This window comes from Cupressus sempervirens, chromosome 8, assembly GCF_028749045.1.
Source record: "Cupressus sempervirens isolate cs-2001-9-10 chromosome 8, ASM2874904v1, whole genome shotgun sequence".
Taxonomy (NCBI): domain Eukaryota; kingdom Viridiplantae; phylum Streptophyta; class Pinopsida; order Cupressales; family Cupressaceae; genus Cupressus; species Cupressus sempervirens.
In genome coordinates this window covers 44525005-44540230 of record NC_143125.1, presented here as the reverse complement: position 1 = coordinate 44540230, position 15226 = coordinate 44525005, and the positions used below count along the sequence as shown (strand labels likewise).

Genomic DNA, 15226 nt, shown 5'->3' with positions numbered 1-15226 from the left:
CCATTATTAAGAAGAAATGTATGTTTTTTGCATTTAAGAATACATGACATAAAAACTATAGAATTTATACCAAAGAAATACTTTTGTCAAACTATGGTGAACAAAAAATATACTAGCACTTGCACCTTTGAAGGGACACTTGCTGTGGAAAATATCTCCCACTTATCAATTTGTTAGCATTTATGACTTTGACATGATAAAATTTAACAACATAACGATTTGCACCCCTTTGAAATAATATAATTAAAATGTTAATAATATTATATATAGTCTCTAATTAAATGAATTAAATTAAAATTATATACAAATACTCACAATTGAATCAAGTGCCAAATAATGACAAGAAAAATAAGTTCACATTATTATTATCATTTTTTTAAATTATTATAAAATTGTTAATTAAAGCTCATGGACCACGTTGTCAAACATAAAATAAATACGAGTATTTTTCAAATTATCAACTTAAATGTTCCAAGCTTACTTTTCCTAATGACATCCATACCTACACAAGAGGTGTTGCCTCTTTACACTACAGTATTAGATGTTGTTTTCTTAGAAACAATCTATCTATATTAGCCATGACAATATGAAGCCAATACCTCTTATAAATATTCTATATTACTTCCTGATAAACAATATATTTACAACACCCGCAACATATCCATCAAGCACTCGAATGTATATTATTTGCCATTTCTTTTTCAAAAAAAGGACCCCAAACACTCCCCAGAATCTAGCAGCAAAACTTGCCATCCAACTTACATACCATTCCCATTGGATTCTTCTTCCTCTTTTATCTTCTTCTTGGGAAACCAGTGGCATACCTACAAATGAGTCATGCTCGCTGTTGGAATATTTAATGCAGCATTGACATTTGCCCCTAGAGCCAAATGCTCACCTACCCCCTTGACATCCTGAACAGACAGAAAAATTAATACAAGTAGGTGAAGTTTTTTCAAATTCTAAAAAGAGGGGGGAAATGGAATGTGACAAAAGGAATGTTTATTTATTCATTTGTAGAGTTCAAGTAGATCAAGCAGATTAGAAGTTGCAGAGGAGAGCAGAGCAGAAGAAGGAAGAAGAAAAGAAGTTTGTGCCTATAGTTGCACGTGTTTCCCTTGTTTTCTTTGTAAGTTGTTGTTTGGATTTGTCCTGTTGAAGTAGTGATTGCTCTAGGCACCATTGTATGCAACCATTAGAGTTGCAGGTTTAAAGTTTATTGAAGTTTGAAGTTTTACCAATTTAGGGTTATTTTAGGGTTTTCTGGTTGAAGCCGAATGCTCCCAAATTTTGTAATAGTTTAATCTTAGTTGAATAGAAAAGCAAGCAGGCGTACTTGAATCAATTGTTCTTCGTCTTCTATTCATTGTATTTGAGAAACTTGGTTGAAAGGTTAAAGCTTGGCTCTCTAGTTTTAATGGTGAAAGCATTCACGTTGAAATATTCTTTAAGTTATATCTATTCAGTTGAACAAAACACTCAGCATCCTCTTTCTCAATTTTGAGCTGAGCTCACTCGGCATCTATTGTTTCCAAGCATTTTCTTTGGAGCCAAGCTTACTAGGCATCCATTGTTGCCGAGTATTATTTATTTGAGTGTCGAGCTAACTCGGTACCTGTTGCCTGTCACTCGGCACCATCAAGTGCCAAGCAACCTACCACTCGACACCATCAAGTGCCGAGCAATCTATCACTCGACACCTTCAAGTGCCGAGTAAAACTGGCACTCGACACCTTCATGTGCCAAGCAATTTTTTAAGTGCCGAGTAAAATTTTAAGTTTAGGGTTGTGAGTATTAAACTAAATTTTAATATATTTATCACATGGTATCAGAGCTTTGAGGCCCCATATCCAAAGTGAGTTAGGGCATTTGTTTTTCTTCGAATATTTGACATGGCAGGAGATGCAAGAAAGATATGGCAGCAACCATCACCCTTTAATGGACAAAATTATGATACATGGGCAAAGAAGATGAAGACCATTATGGTTGCAAATGATTTGTAGGAGTTTGTTGTTAATGGGTTCAATGATGTGACAAACCCAACTCAGTATGTTGCTCTCACAAATGCATAGAAGACTCATTTGAAAGAGTTAAGGAGGAAGGATGCTAAGGCATTAAGTCTTATTGAAGCAACAATGACAAAGACAATTTTCCCAAAGATTGCAGTAACAAATTATGCAAAGGAAGCATGGGATATCCTTGAGAAAAACTTCAAGGGGACTGATAAAGTTCATATAGTAAAGCTACATAACATAAGGAGGGAGTTTGAGAACCTTCAGATGAAGGAAAATGAATCAGTTGCAGACTTCAGTTCAAGGACCTACAATGTGATTAACCAATTGAAGTCAAATGGAGAAGACTATCAAAAGCAAAGGATAGTGGAAAAGATATTGAGGATTTTACCTCATAAATATGACAATTTGGTCATGACCATAGAAGAGGCAAAAGATCTCATTGTTTTGACAATGGATGAGTTGATGGGTACAGTTCAAACCCATGAGCATAGGATCAACAAATCTACTTCTTCATCTTCCCAAGAGCAAGCATTCAAAGCTCAGAAAAATCCAAGAGGAAGGGGGAGAGGAAGAAATGGCTCAAGCAGAAACTCCAGAGGTAGAGGCCGAGGAAATGGAGGACAAAGAAATGTTGCGGCAGAAAGCTTAGAAAGAGCGGATGGAGGAAGTAGCTCACAAAATACTTCAAGAGGAGGTAAGAAAAACTACAACTCAAATAAGAGTAATGTAGAATGCTACTACTATCATAAATATGGGCATTATGCAAGTGAATGCTGGAAGAAGCAAAGTGATTAGTTAGGACAAGCAAATGTGGCTAATGTTAACATGGGAAGTGGAAATAATGCCACTTCCTTCATCATGTGTAATGTTGGTGTAGAAGGAATCCCTAAGGTTTGGTACCTCGACAGTAGATGTAGCAACCACATGAGTGGCAATGAAACTTTCTTTTCATTCATTGATAAGAGTTTCAAATCAGAAATTAAGATGGGTAACAATGGAACCCTACCAGTTGTGGGCAAAGGATCTATTATGGTCCACACCAAGAAAGGTGAGAAGAAAGAAATAAAAAATGTGTATTTTGCCCCTGGTATGAAGCACAATTTGATGAGCATTGGTCAGCTCATTCAAAATGGATACAAAGTCCTGATGGAATATGATAGGTGTGTCATTCATGAAAAGGATGGGAGCAAGAACTTACTTGCAGTAGTTCAAATAACAAAGAACATAATGTTTCCCTTGAAAATAGAGACATGTTTCTCATCTCAAGTTGGTGTTGCACCTCCCACACAATTAGCTCTAAGTAGTGTGATTGAAGACCCTTCATGGTTGTGGCATCTTAGGTATGTTCATCTTGGCTATGTTAGTTTAAATTTATTGTCAAATAAAAGAATGGTAGAAGGTTTGCCATGTATAGGAAATTCATGTGACAAGTGTGAAGCTTGTATTTTTGGTAAGCAACATAGGGTTCTCTTTAATTCTAGAAATTCTAGGTGGGCTAGATATCCATTAGAGTTAGTGCATACCAACCTAGTCAGTCCTATGCAAGTTACTTTCATTGGGGGGAGTACTTATTTCATAACATTCATTGATGATTTTAGTCATAGGACATGGGTGTATTTCGTAAAGAATAAATCTAAAGCATTTGATAAATTTTTAGAATTTAAAGCCCGGGCTGAAAAAGAATGTGGACACTGTATCAAGGTCCTTAGATCAAATAGAGGAGGGTAGTGTACCTCCAATTATTTTGTAAATTTTTGCAGGAAATATGGCATAAAGAAAGAGCTTACAGCCAGCTATACACCACAGCAGAATGGAGTGGCTGAAAGAAAGAATAGGACCATTGTTGAAATGGCAAGGAGCATGATGAAAGAGAAAGGTCTCCCAACTGAATTTTGGGGAGAGGTTGTAGCAACATTAGTTTACCTAATTAATAGGTGTCCTACAAAGGCAGTTCGTGACAAAATTCCAATAGAAGCATGGTCATGAGGAAGATGGATAGTTGAACACCTAAGGGTGTTTGGGTGTGTTGCATATGCACATGTGCCTAAAGATAAAAGGCAAAAATTGGATGAAAAAGGTGTGAAGTGCATCTTCAAAGGGTGCAACTCAAAATCAAAGGCATATAGATTGTATGACCCATTGAACAACAAGATGACTCTTTCAAGAGATGTGGAATTTTTTTAAAATCAGTCTTGGAATGGTCCAACTGATGAGTCACCAAGCACTTCAAGTAAAGTGCCAATTATGAGTTAAGAAGAAACTGATGAACAGCAAGAAGAAGGAGCAAATAGAAGAAAAGGAAAGAAGGTTCAGTCATTGTCGAGCTCCTCTAGGCATGACCAAGTGTCAGTGTCGAGTATTAGTGAAGACCGAGCAAGTTGACAATGCAGCAACAGTGAAGATTTTGATCCTACACTCTCCTCCCTATTACCAAGAAAGAGCAAGAGTCTTAGGGAGATATACCAAGATGAAAGGTATGAAGATTATGATGAGAGTGTTAATTTTGCATTATTTTCTCATAGTGATCCAATATATTTTGAAGAAGCTATTAATGAGAAGAAATGGTGTAAGGCCATGGATGAGGAAATAGATGCTATAGAAAGGAATGAGATATGGGAGCTAAGTGAATTTCCTCCCAAGAAGCATGTGATTGGAGTGAAATGGGTCTACAAGACCAAATACAATGCTAAAGGCAAGGCTGGTAGTCAAGGGCTACAAACAACAGTATGGAAGAGACTATGATGAGACATATGCCCCTGTTGCAAGAATGGAAACCGTGCATGTTGTCATAGCAATTGCAGCCCAGCAAAAGTGGAAGGTATTTCAAATGGATGTGAAGTCTACCTTCCTAAATGGTGTATTGAAAGAAGAAATGTATGTGGAGCAGCCACCTAGTTATGAAATTGTAGGTGAAGAGAATAAAGTATATAGATTGAAAAGAGCTCTTTATGGGCTTAGGAAAGCTCCAAGGGCATGGTATAGTAGGATTGACTCATATTTGATGAGCAATGGCTTTAGTAAAAGCAATGGTGAGCCTACTCTTTACATCAAGGCAGTAGATGGTAATGTATTGATTGTTTTCTTGTATGTAGATGACTTGATTTTTACTGGTAATGAGAAGGCTCTAATTGGTGAGTTTAAAGAGGTCATGAACAGTGAATTTGAAATGACAGACCTAGGTCTCTTGAAATACTTTCTAGGCATAGAAGTAAAATAAATGTATGATGGCATCTTCATCTCTCAAGAAAAATATGCAAGGTAGATCTTGGAGAGATTTAAAATGCAAAATAGTAAGGCAGCCCCCACAAAAACAATAGTAGGTCTGAAGTTGAGCAAGGAAGACTCTAGCAAGAGAGTGGATCCAACATTATACAAGAGGATGGTTGGAAGTCTAATGTATTTGACTACAACTCGGCCAGACCTAACGCATGTAGTAAGTCTGATTTCCAGATTTATGGAAACCCCAAAGGATTCCCATTGGAAAGCAGGAAAAAGGATCTTAAGGTATGTGAAAGGTACCAAGGGATTTGGTATTTTGTATACTACAAATGCTGATTTCAAGTTGGTTGGTTACACAGATAGTAATTGGGTTGGAAGTTTAGATAATAGGAAGAGCACTTCCGAATACATGTTTCATATGGGATCGGGTGCAATTTCATGGGCATCCAAGAAGCAATCTATTGTTGCTCAATCTACAGTAGAGGCTAAATACATTGCAGCAAATGCAATAGCATGTCAAGCAATTTGGCTAAGGAGGATCTTGACAGATTTGAATGAAAGGCAAGAGGATGGAACCACAATGTATTGTGACAACATCTCATCAATTGCATTGTCCAAGAATCCAGTCTTCCATGGGAGAAGCAAACATATAGAGATCAGATATCACTTCATCAGAGAGTTGGTGGAGAATGGGGATATCAACATGGACTTTTGCAAGTCTAAGCAGTAGCTAGCAGACATCTTTACTAAGCCTTTAGGCATTGGATCTTTTGTGCACCTAAGAGAGTGTCATGGTGTAGTTGATTTGGATAAGCTATGATCCTTATTTGTTTGGCTTGGGACAAAGGGGAAGTGTTGGAATATTTAATGTAGTGTTGACATTTGCCCCTAGAGCTAAATGCTCACCTACCCCCTTGATGTCTAGAACGGATAGAAAAATTAATACGGGTAGGTGAAGTTTTTTCAAATTGTGAAAAGAGTGGGAAAATGGAATGTGATAAAAGGAATGTTTATTCATTCATTTGTAGAGTTCAAGCAAATCAAGTAGATCAAAAGTTACAGAGGAGAGCAGAGCAAAAGAAGGAAGAAGAAAAGAAGTTTGTGCCTATAGTTGCACATGTTTCCCCTATTCTCTCTGTAAGTTATTGTTTGGATTTGTCCTATTGAAGCAGTGATTGCTCCAAGCACCATTGTATGTAGCCATTAGAGTTGCAGGTTTAAAGTTTAATGAAGTTTGAAGTTTTACCAATTTAGGGTTGTTTTAGGGTTTTCTAGTTGAAGCCAAATGCTCCGAGATTTTGTAATAGTTTAAATCTTAGTTGAATAGAAAAGCAAGAAGGCATACTTGAACCTATTGTTCTTCCTCTTCTATTCATTGTATTTGAGAAACTTGGTTGAAAGGTTAAAGCTTGGCTCTTTGGTTTTAATGGTGAAATCATTCACGTTGAAATATTCTTTAAGTTATATTTATTCAATTGAATAGAACACTCGGCATCCTCTTTCTCAATTTTGAGTTGAGCTCACTTGGCATCTATTGTTGCTGAGCATTTCCTTTGGAGCTGAGCTTACTCGACATCCATTGTTGCCAAGTATTATTTATTTAAGTGTCAAGCTAACTCGACACTTTTTGCCTATCACTCGGCACCATCAAGTGCCGAGCAACCTGCCACTCAGCACCATCAAGTGCTAAGCAATCTATCACTCGGTACCTTCAAGTGTCGAGTATAACTAGCACTTGACACCTTCATGTGCCAAGCAATTTTTTAAGTGCTGAGTAAAATTTTAGGTTTAGGGTTGTGAGTATTAAATTAAATTTTAATATATTTCTCACACTCGCAACTACATGACCTCTTATCTACCAAAAACCCACACATACCTCTATTCCCTGAAAAGTGAGCTGAATTGAATGTGGAGAATTGACACCCTATTGGGATTCTTCCACAGAGATTATTGTTGGACACAATGAAGAAACTCAAAAATGAAATTTGTACTATCTCCCCTGGGTTTCTTCCATGTAACTCATTATTTGAAAGATCCAATGACTCGAACTACTCTTGCAAATGAAAGCTTAAAGGAATCTCTCCTGTAAGACTATTACTTGACAAATTCAGGACATGTAAATTCTTGAGGTTTTCAATTTTTGATAGAATCTCACCTGAGAGCTGATTTGAAGATAGATCTATGGCTGTTATAAGTAATAGAAAAAAATCCCCATAGGCGAGGTTCAATCTCTTGTTGCTCACATTGACCTCTTCCTTATAATAGTAATGATTTGCCATAAATGGACTGACCATTTAGAACATTTGATTCTCCTAGTTGTCCAGCAATAATGGCCTCAAATCTCACCAGCTCTGGTGGGATAGCACTAGTCAAATTATTGTGGGAGATGTCTAAGACATGGAGACTTGAAAGATTGCCCAATGCATGTGGTACCCACCCTTTGAAGCTGTTGGATCTAAAAATGAGTATCATCAACTCAGGAAGCTGCCCTAACCAAAGAGGTATGTTCCCAAACAAGGAATTATTGGCCACATCTAAAATTTGCAATTTCCAACAGTTTTGGAGACCAGACAGAAAGTTTCCCTCGAGCATGTTGTCACTGAGATGAAGCTTTTCGAGTTGGCGTAGGCTTCCAATCTTGGATGGAATCTCTCCACTCAATTTATTGTTTACCAAATTTAGTCTTTTGAAAGCTGTGTAGTTGGTGATGCTTGATGGTATTTCACCCTCAAAGTTGTTGCTTGATAGATCCAAATCTCGTAGCATTTGCAAAAGATCAATGGAGGTAGGAATATCACCTCTTAAATCATTTTGAGAGTATAATAGGAACTGAATGCTAGGAAGAAGTGATCCAATCTCCTCTGGAATAAAACCAGTGAATCTATTGTGGGACAGGTCCAATGTGTCCAAATTTGATGCACACACAGAGGGAATGGGAAGAGAACTAGTCAACATATTGTCACCCAAATATATCTGAAATAGTGACTTATATCAAAGGTGGAAGGGAGTTCACCTTGCAAGTTATTGTTGGCCAGGTTAAGATTTGTCAAAGTTGAAATGCTACCCAACCAAGTTGGAATATTTTCAAAAAGACCATTGTTGGAGAGATCCAAAAATCTCAATCTATATTGTGTTGAAAGGAATGCAGGAATGAGACCCCCAATATTACAAGAGCCCAAGCCCAAATCATCAAACTGCATTATAGTAATCCAATCGGGCTCAATCTGAATAGTCAATCTATTGTCGAAAAGTCGAAGCTCAACAAGCTTGGTAGGCTTTTCAAAAAAGTGAAGAGAAATGTAGCCTTTTAAATGGTTGCTAGCGAGATTTAGTTTGGAAAGTTGACTAAGATGTGCGAGAGAATTGGGAATGGTGTTGTTAAGCTAATTGTGGTCTAGAAAGAGCACTTTCAAAGTGGAAATCCCACCCAATTCAGAGGGCACATTGCTGATCAACTGGTTATACAAGAGCCTAAGATAGTTCAAGGATGAAAGAAAACCAATTGAAGCTTGAATTTGTTCATTCAGTGGGTTGTCAGCGATACTAAGGTATTGAAGGGCGGAAAGATTTCTAATGCAAGGTGGCAAACTTCCTATAACATTGGAATGCGATAGAGAAAATATGGTGAGCAGGGGAGACAACTGACATAACAATATGTCCTTGATATTTCTAGTTTTTTTTTGCTGGCCAACATGAGGTCTTTGAGATGAGGCAAGCAGGAAAGACCTGGAGGGAATAGCCCTGCCAGGTCACAGTGGTCAAGCCAAATAGAAACTAGAGCAATCAAATTTTCCAACCATGTGGGCAACCTGGAACTAGTAAACTGGTTCCAATTGAGTTGAAGATGGGAGAGGGAGGTGAGGTTTTGTAGAGCATTGGGGATGTGGCCAGATAGATCACAATCTTTGAGGTTGAGGTGGTGGAGATTTGTGAGGCAAGAAATTGAAGCTTCCAATTGCTCCCCCATTATATTCAGTTGGATCCCTTGAAGTGACAAATACTTCAATCCCCGCACATGCTCTATCCAATCCAAACTAAGGCTCTCTAGAGGTCCACAATAATAACTTGAATAGGAAAACTCACCCTCATCGTAATTCCTACTGAAAAGATCCATGACTTGTAGTTGGGAAAGATTTCCCAGACACCACTAAATATTGCCATCCAGATTAGCACCAGCATAGGACAAGTTCAGGTAAGTCAAGCTATGAAGGGAGGAAATATGCTTCAAATTTGTCCCTGCAAAGTAATTGAAGCTGGGATCAAGGTGCTTCACTCAGTGTTGATCAAAATGATCTGAATGACCAAGACTAGGAAAACACATTAAATAATAGTTTAATGAAGATGAACATATTCAAGAACAATAGAAATGATGCAAACTAGAAGTGTATCCACCTGCTGGAATAGGGCCACTCAAGTGGTTGGCTCTTAAATCAAAATGCTCCAGACAGTTCAATTTGAAGGGGCTGGAGAAAGTATGTCATTCGGTAAATAATCTTCATGGTGGTCTTCTGAAAATTGAGAAAGATGAAGTTTGATGACATAAAATATCTCTCTGTTGCATTCAATGCCATGCCACTCGCAACAATTAGGTCCATCCCGTGAACTAAACCTAAAGGAAGGATATCACTCATCCTTGAAAGCAACAAGGGCATCTCTTTCCTCGCTTAAGCACACAATATTGCAGTTGATTGTCACCCAAAACCAAGTCAATGCAATGAAAAAACACAAGTCCTCCAAGTATCTCTCCATTCTAAAAGGACAATTAACATACTTTATATATATATTAATTATAGAGTTTTCACAAAAAAAATTTACAATGAAAACAGGAGGCTAAGCCTCACACCGAAAGAGTAAGAGTAAGAGTAAATAGTTACATTACAGTAAAAAAAAAGTTACTTAGAATTGATTGAATCTTTAATATATCTCATGTGTTGGGTTCAAAAGGAATGTTTTCTACATATAACATAGGTTCACACACTTTCTCTTGAAATCAATAAGAAGAATAATGTGTATGGTTTTCATTATATGAAGTAGGAAAGGATCCCAATTCATTATAGTTCAATAAAATCCACCAACAAAACCCAAAAATAGGACTTGAAAAGAAAGCTCTTAGACACAAATGATACAACTACCAAAATAACTAAACATTCATAGTAACTAAAAGAATAATCGATAAAATAGAATTCTAATTGAAATATCAATAAAACAGAATTTGTCGAATTTAAAAAGTTACTTCTAAAACAAGAGATCAATATCATCATACCATTAAGAACAACACTAAAGGGTCTCTAGAAAACACAACAGAGTAACTAATATACTCACCATGATTTTAATTAGGCTCAACCAAAACTGGTTGTAAACCTAGGATTAGTTAAAAAGAAAAAGCTTAACCATATATATGTCATGAACACATAATCACCTTAAGAGTCTACTTACATCCTTATAACTTTAAACACCCTTAGGACCATGCTTATCTAGTTACATCCTTATAACTTTAAACACCTTTAGAACATGCCAATCCATTTAACATAAATATATTAGATGAAATCTTCAAGACATTAAATGATTTATTGGCTGAAACCACATGGAGGAACATACTTAGAATAGATAAAATTTATTTCTGAAATCATCAAAATAGCGAAAGAAAACTAAAATATATTTCTTACTTGAAGTTGAACTGAATCTACATCCAAGATTGGAAGAGGATAGGGGGTGACATATCATGGTAATGAGATAATGTAGGCATATATATAACCTAGAAACCAAAACTATGTTGAAATATTAAATGTAGGTAGTTGTTTGCCCTTGGAGCCAAACACCCCACCTACCACCCCAGCCGTGTCAAAAATATTAATGCTTGGTAGGTGATTTTTTGAAATCTAAAAAGGAGGAGAAAATATTTTTGGCAAGAGACAAAAGGAATGAATCAGTCTCATTCGATTAGTTGAAGGAGTTGAAGAGTTGCAGAGCAGAGAAGTGCAAGAATATAGAGCAAAGAAGGAAATCAATCAATAGATCTAGTCGTTAGAGTTTAGAAGATAGAAGGAATTTTGTTCTCATGTTTGTAGTTGCACATGTTACCTCTTGTCATTCTGTAAGTTCATTATGTTTGGATTTGTCCTGTGAAGTAGTGATTGCTCCAGGCATTGTTGTATGCAGCCATTAGAGCTATAAGTTTAAAGGTTAAAGTTTTACGTTTTACTAGTTTGAAGATTTTAAAGTTTTCTAGTTGAAGTTGAATGATCCTAGATTTTGTAATAGTTTATCACATTTGAATAGCATGCAAGGAAGCAGGCATACACATATTTATTGTTCTTCTCTTATTCATTATTGCATTTTTTTTTTTTGAGAAGTTCTTTGTTAAAATCTTCATTATTTGGTTCTTTGGTTTTAATGGTGAAAAAATTTAGGTTGTAAGTTCAGTTTACAACCCACTCAGTTTGGTCTTTACCAAGTCTTTTTCATTTTCCTTCAATGAGTTCTCTCAATAGTTATTACTGAGCTCACTTGGCATCCTCTTCTACCAAGCACCACTTTCTAGTGGCTATCGAGCTCACTCGACATCCCTTGTTGCCGAGCTCACTCAGCATCCACAATGCTGAGTTACCCTCCTTGTGCCAAGTTCAATTAGCTTTCTTTTATGTCAAGCTAACTTAGCACCCACTCCTATCACTCTAAATCCATTAGTGCATAAAATTTTAGGGTTGTGATTTTATTTTTCACATGGTATCAAAGCTCTGATGCCCCACATCCATAGTGAATTAGGGAATTTGTTTTCTAGGATATTTGATATGGCAAGAGATGCAAGAAAGATATGACAATAGCCAATATCCTTTAATGGACAAAATTATGATACATGGGCAAAGAAAATGAAAATCATAATGGTTGCAAATGACTTATGGGAGTTTGTGATTAATGGGTTTAATGATGTGACATACCCAACTCAATATGCTACCCTTACCAATAATCAAAGACTTGGCTGAAGGAGTCAAGGAGAAAGAATGTAAAGGCATTAACTCTGATTGAGGTAGTAATGACAGAGATAATTTTTCCCAAGATTATAGTAGAAAATTATGCAAAGGAAGCATGGGACATCCTTGAAATGAACTTCAAGGGAACTAATAAGGTTAGATTAGTGAAGCTATAGATGATCAAAAGAGAGTTTGAGAACCTTCAGATGAGGGACAATGAATCTATTATAGAGTTCAGCTCACAAATCTCCACTTTGTTAAACTAGCTTAAATCAAATGGAGAAGACTATGATGATCAGAGAATAGTAGAGAAGATATTGAGGAGTTTATCTCATAGATATGACAATCTTGTCATGACCATAGAGGAAGAAAAGGACCTCACCACATTGACCATGGATGAGTTGATGGGAACTCTTCAAACCCATGAGCACCGAATAAATAGGTCAGCTACTACTTCCCATGAGTAGTCTTTCAAGGCTCAAGAGAATTCAAGAGATAGGGGGACAGGAAGAAATGGCTTTGGTAGAGGCTCAAGAAGTAGATGTTGTGGAAGGAATGGTCAAAGGAATGTTGGTACAGAAAGCTCAAGATGAGCAAGCAACCAAGAGGGAGAAAGCACCTATCAAAACAACTCTAGAGGAGGTAAAAAGAATTACAACTCCAACAAGAGAAATGTTGAATGCTACTACTATCATAAGTATAGGCATTATGCAAGTGAATGTTGGAAGAAATAGGGTGATCAGTCAAAGCATAATGCTAATGTGGCTGATGTGAACATGGAAAATGCAATCAATCCCACAACCTTCATCATGTATAACATTGGTGAAGAAGGAAGCCCTGAGATATGATACTTGGATAGTGGTTGTAGCAATCACACATGAGTTGTAATGAAAGTTTATTCTCTTTCATTGATAAGACTTTTAAGTCTGAAATTAAAATGGGAAATAACTGAACCATTCCCATAGTGGGCAAAGGATCCATTATGGTCCGCACCAAGCAAGGTGAGAAGAAGGAAATATAAAATGTTTATTTTTCCCCCGGTATGGAACCCAAATTGATGAGTTTTGGATAACTCATTCAAAATGGATACAAAGTGCTGATGGAAAATGACAAGTGTCATTCATGAGAAGGATGAGAGTAATAGATTACTTGTAGCAGTCCAAATGACAAAGAACTAGATGTTCCCACTGAGGATAGAGACATGTTTCTCTTCTCAAGTCAGTGTTACACCTCCCAAGCATGCATGAAAAATAGTACATTAGCAATCAGCTCTTAGGAGCATGATTGAAAACCCCTCCAAGCTTTGGCATCTCAAGTATGCACATCTTGGCTTTGTTGGTTGAAATTTTTTGTCCAAGAAAAGAATGGTAGATGGTTTGCCAAGCATCATAGATTCATATGGAAAGTGTGAGGCTTGCATATTGGGTAAGGAACATAGGCTTCCCTTTAATTCTAGAAATTCTAGAAGGGCTAGAGCACCATTAGAATTGGTGTATTCTAATTTGGTAGGCCCTATGCAAACTACTTCTATTGGGGGGAGTACTTATTTTATGATATTAAAAGATGATTTCAGTCATAGGACATGGGTGTATTTTTAGAAGAATAAATCTGAAGCATTTGACAAATTTGTTGAATTTAAAGCCCTGGCTGAAAAAGAATGTGGACACTATGTTAAGGTCCTTAGATCAGATAGAGGACAGGAGTATATCTCCAATATGTTTGAAAATTTGTCTACGAAGAATGGCATCAAGAAAGAACTAACAACTAGTTATACTTCACAGCAAAATAGAGTGGCTAAGAGGAAAAATAGGACTATTGTTGAAATACCAAGAAGCATGATGAAAGAAAAACAACTCCCAACTAAATATTAGGGAGAGGTTGTAACAAAAACAGTATATTTGATCAATAGGTGTCCTATAAAGTCAATTCATGACAAGATACCTCTTGAGGCTTAGTCAAGGAATAGATGGACAGTTGAACACTTGAGAGTGTTCGGATGTGTAGCATATGCACATGTGCCTAAAGAACAAAGGAAAAATCTAGATGAAAAAGGTATGAAGTTCATCTTCATAGAGTATAGCTCAAAATCAAAGGCTTATAGATTGTATGATCCAATTAACAAGAAGATCATCATTTCAAGAGATGTGGAGTTTTTTGAAAATCGGTCATGGGATGGCTTCATAGATGAATCCTTAAACATTTCAAGTAAAGTGCCTACTATTGAAGAGAAAGAAGATGACATTGGTGATCAACAAGATCATGGAGCAAGAAACATGGATTGCAGACAAAGGAAAAAAGGCAAGCAACCCTTAACATGCCGAGATACAACTCCAAGCACATCAAGATAGCTCCGAGCTAGTATAGAAAACAACAGTAGCAACACTACTGAAGATTTGGATCTCACTTTTGCCTCCCTATTGCCAAGAAAGACTAAAAGTCTAAGGGAGATATACCGAGAAGAAAGGTATGAAGAAGATTATGATGAGAGTGTAAATTTGCATTATTTTCTTGTAGTTATCTAATTTATTTTGAGGAAGTTGTGAATGAGGAGAAATGGTATAATTCCATGGATGAGGAAATAGATGCTATTGAAAGAAATGAGACATGAAAGTTAACTACTTTTCCTCCCAAGAAACAAGTAATTAGAGTGAAATGGGTTTACAAGCCCAAGTGCAATGTTGAAAGAAAAATAGATAGGCATAAGGCACATTTAGTAGTCAAGGGGTACAAACAGCAATATGGCAGAGATTATGATGAGACATATGCCCCAGTTTCCAGAATGGAAATTGTGCATGCTATCATAGCAATTGCAGCCCAACACAAATGGAAGGTATATCAAATTGATGTGAAATTTGCCTTCCTAAATGATGTATTGAAAGAAGAAGTTTATGTGTAGCAGCCACCTAGTTATGAAGTTCCAGGTGAAGAACACAAAGTGTATAGATTGAAGAGAGCTCTTTATGGGCTCAAGAAAGCTCCATGGGTATGGTACAATAGGATTAGCTCATATTTGATGAGCAA

At 36.8% G+C, this 15226-nt stretch overlaps 1 pseudogene; it reads right to left on the bottom strand.

Moving 5' to 3' along the window:
• Window positions 1-618: 618 nt before the first annotated feature.
• LOC149541514 (receptor-like protein EIX1) lies at window positions 619-9983 on the bottom strand (annotated as a pseudogene).
• Between the last annotated feature and the right edge of the window lie 5243 nt (window positions 9984-15226).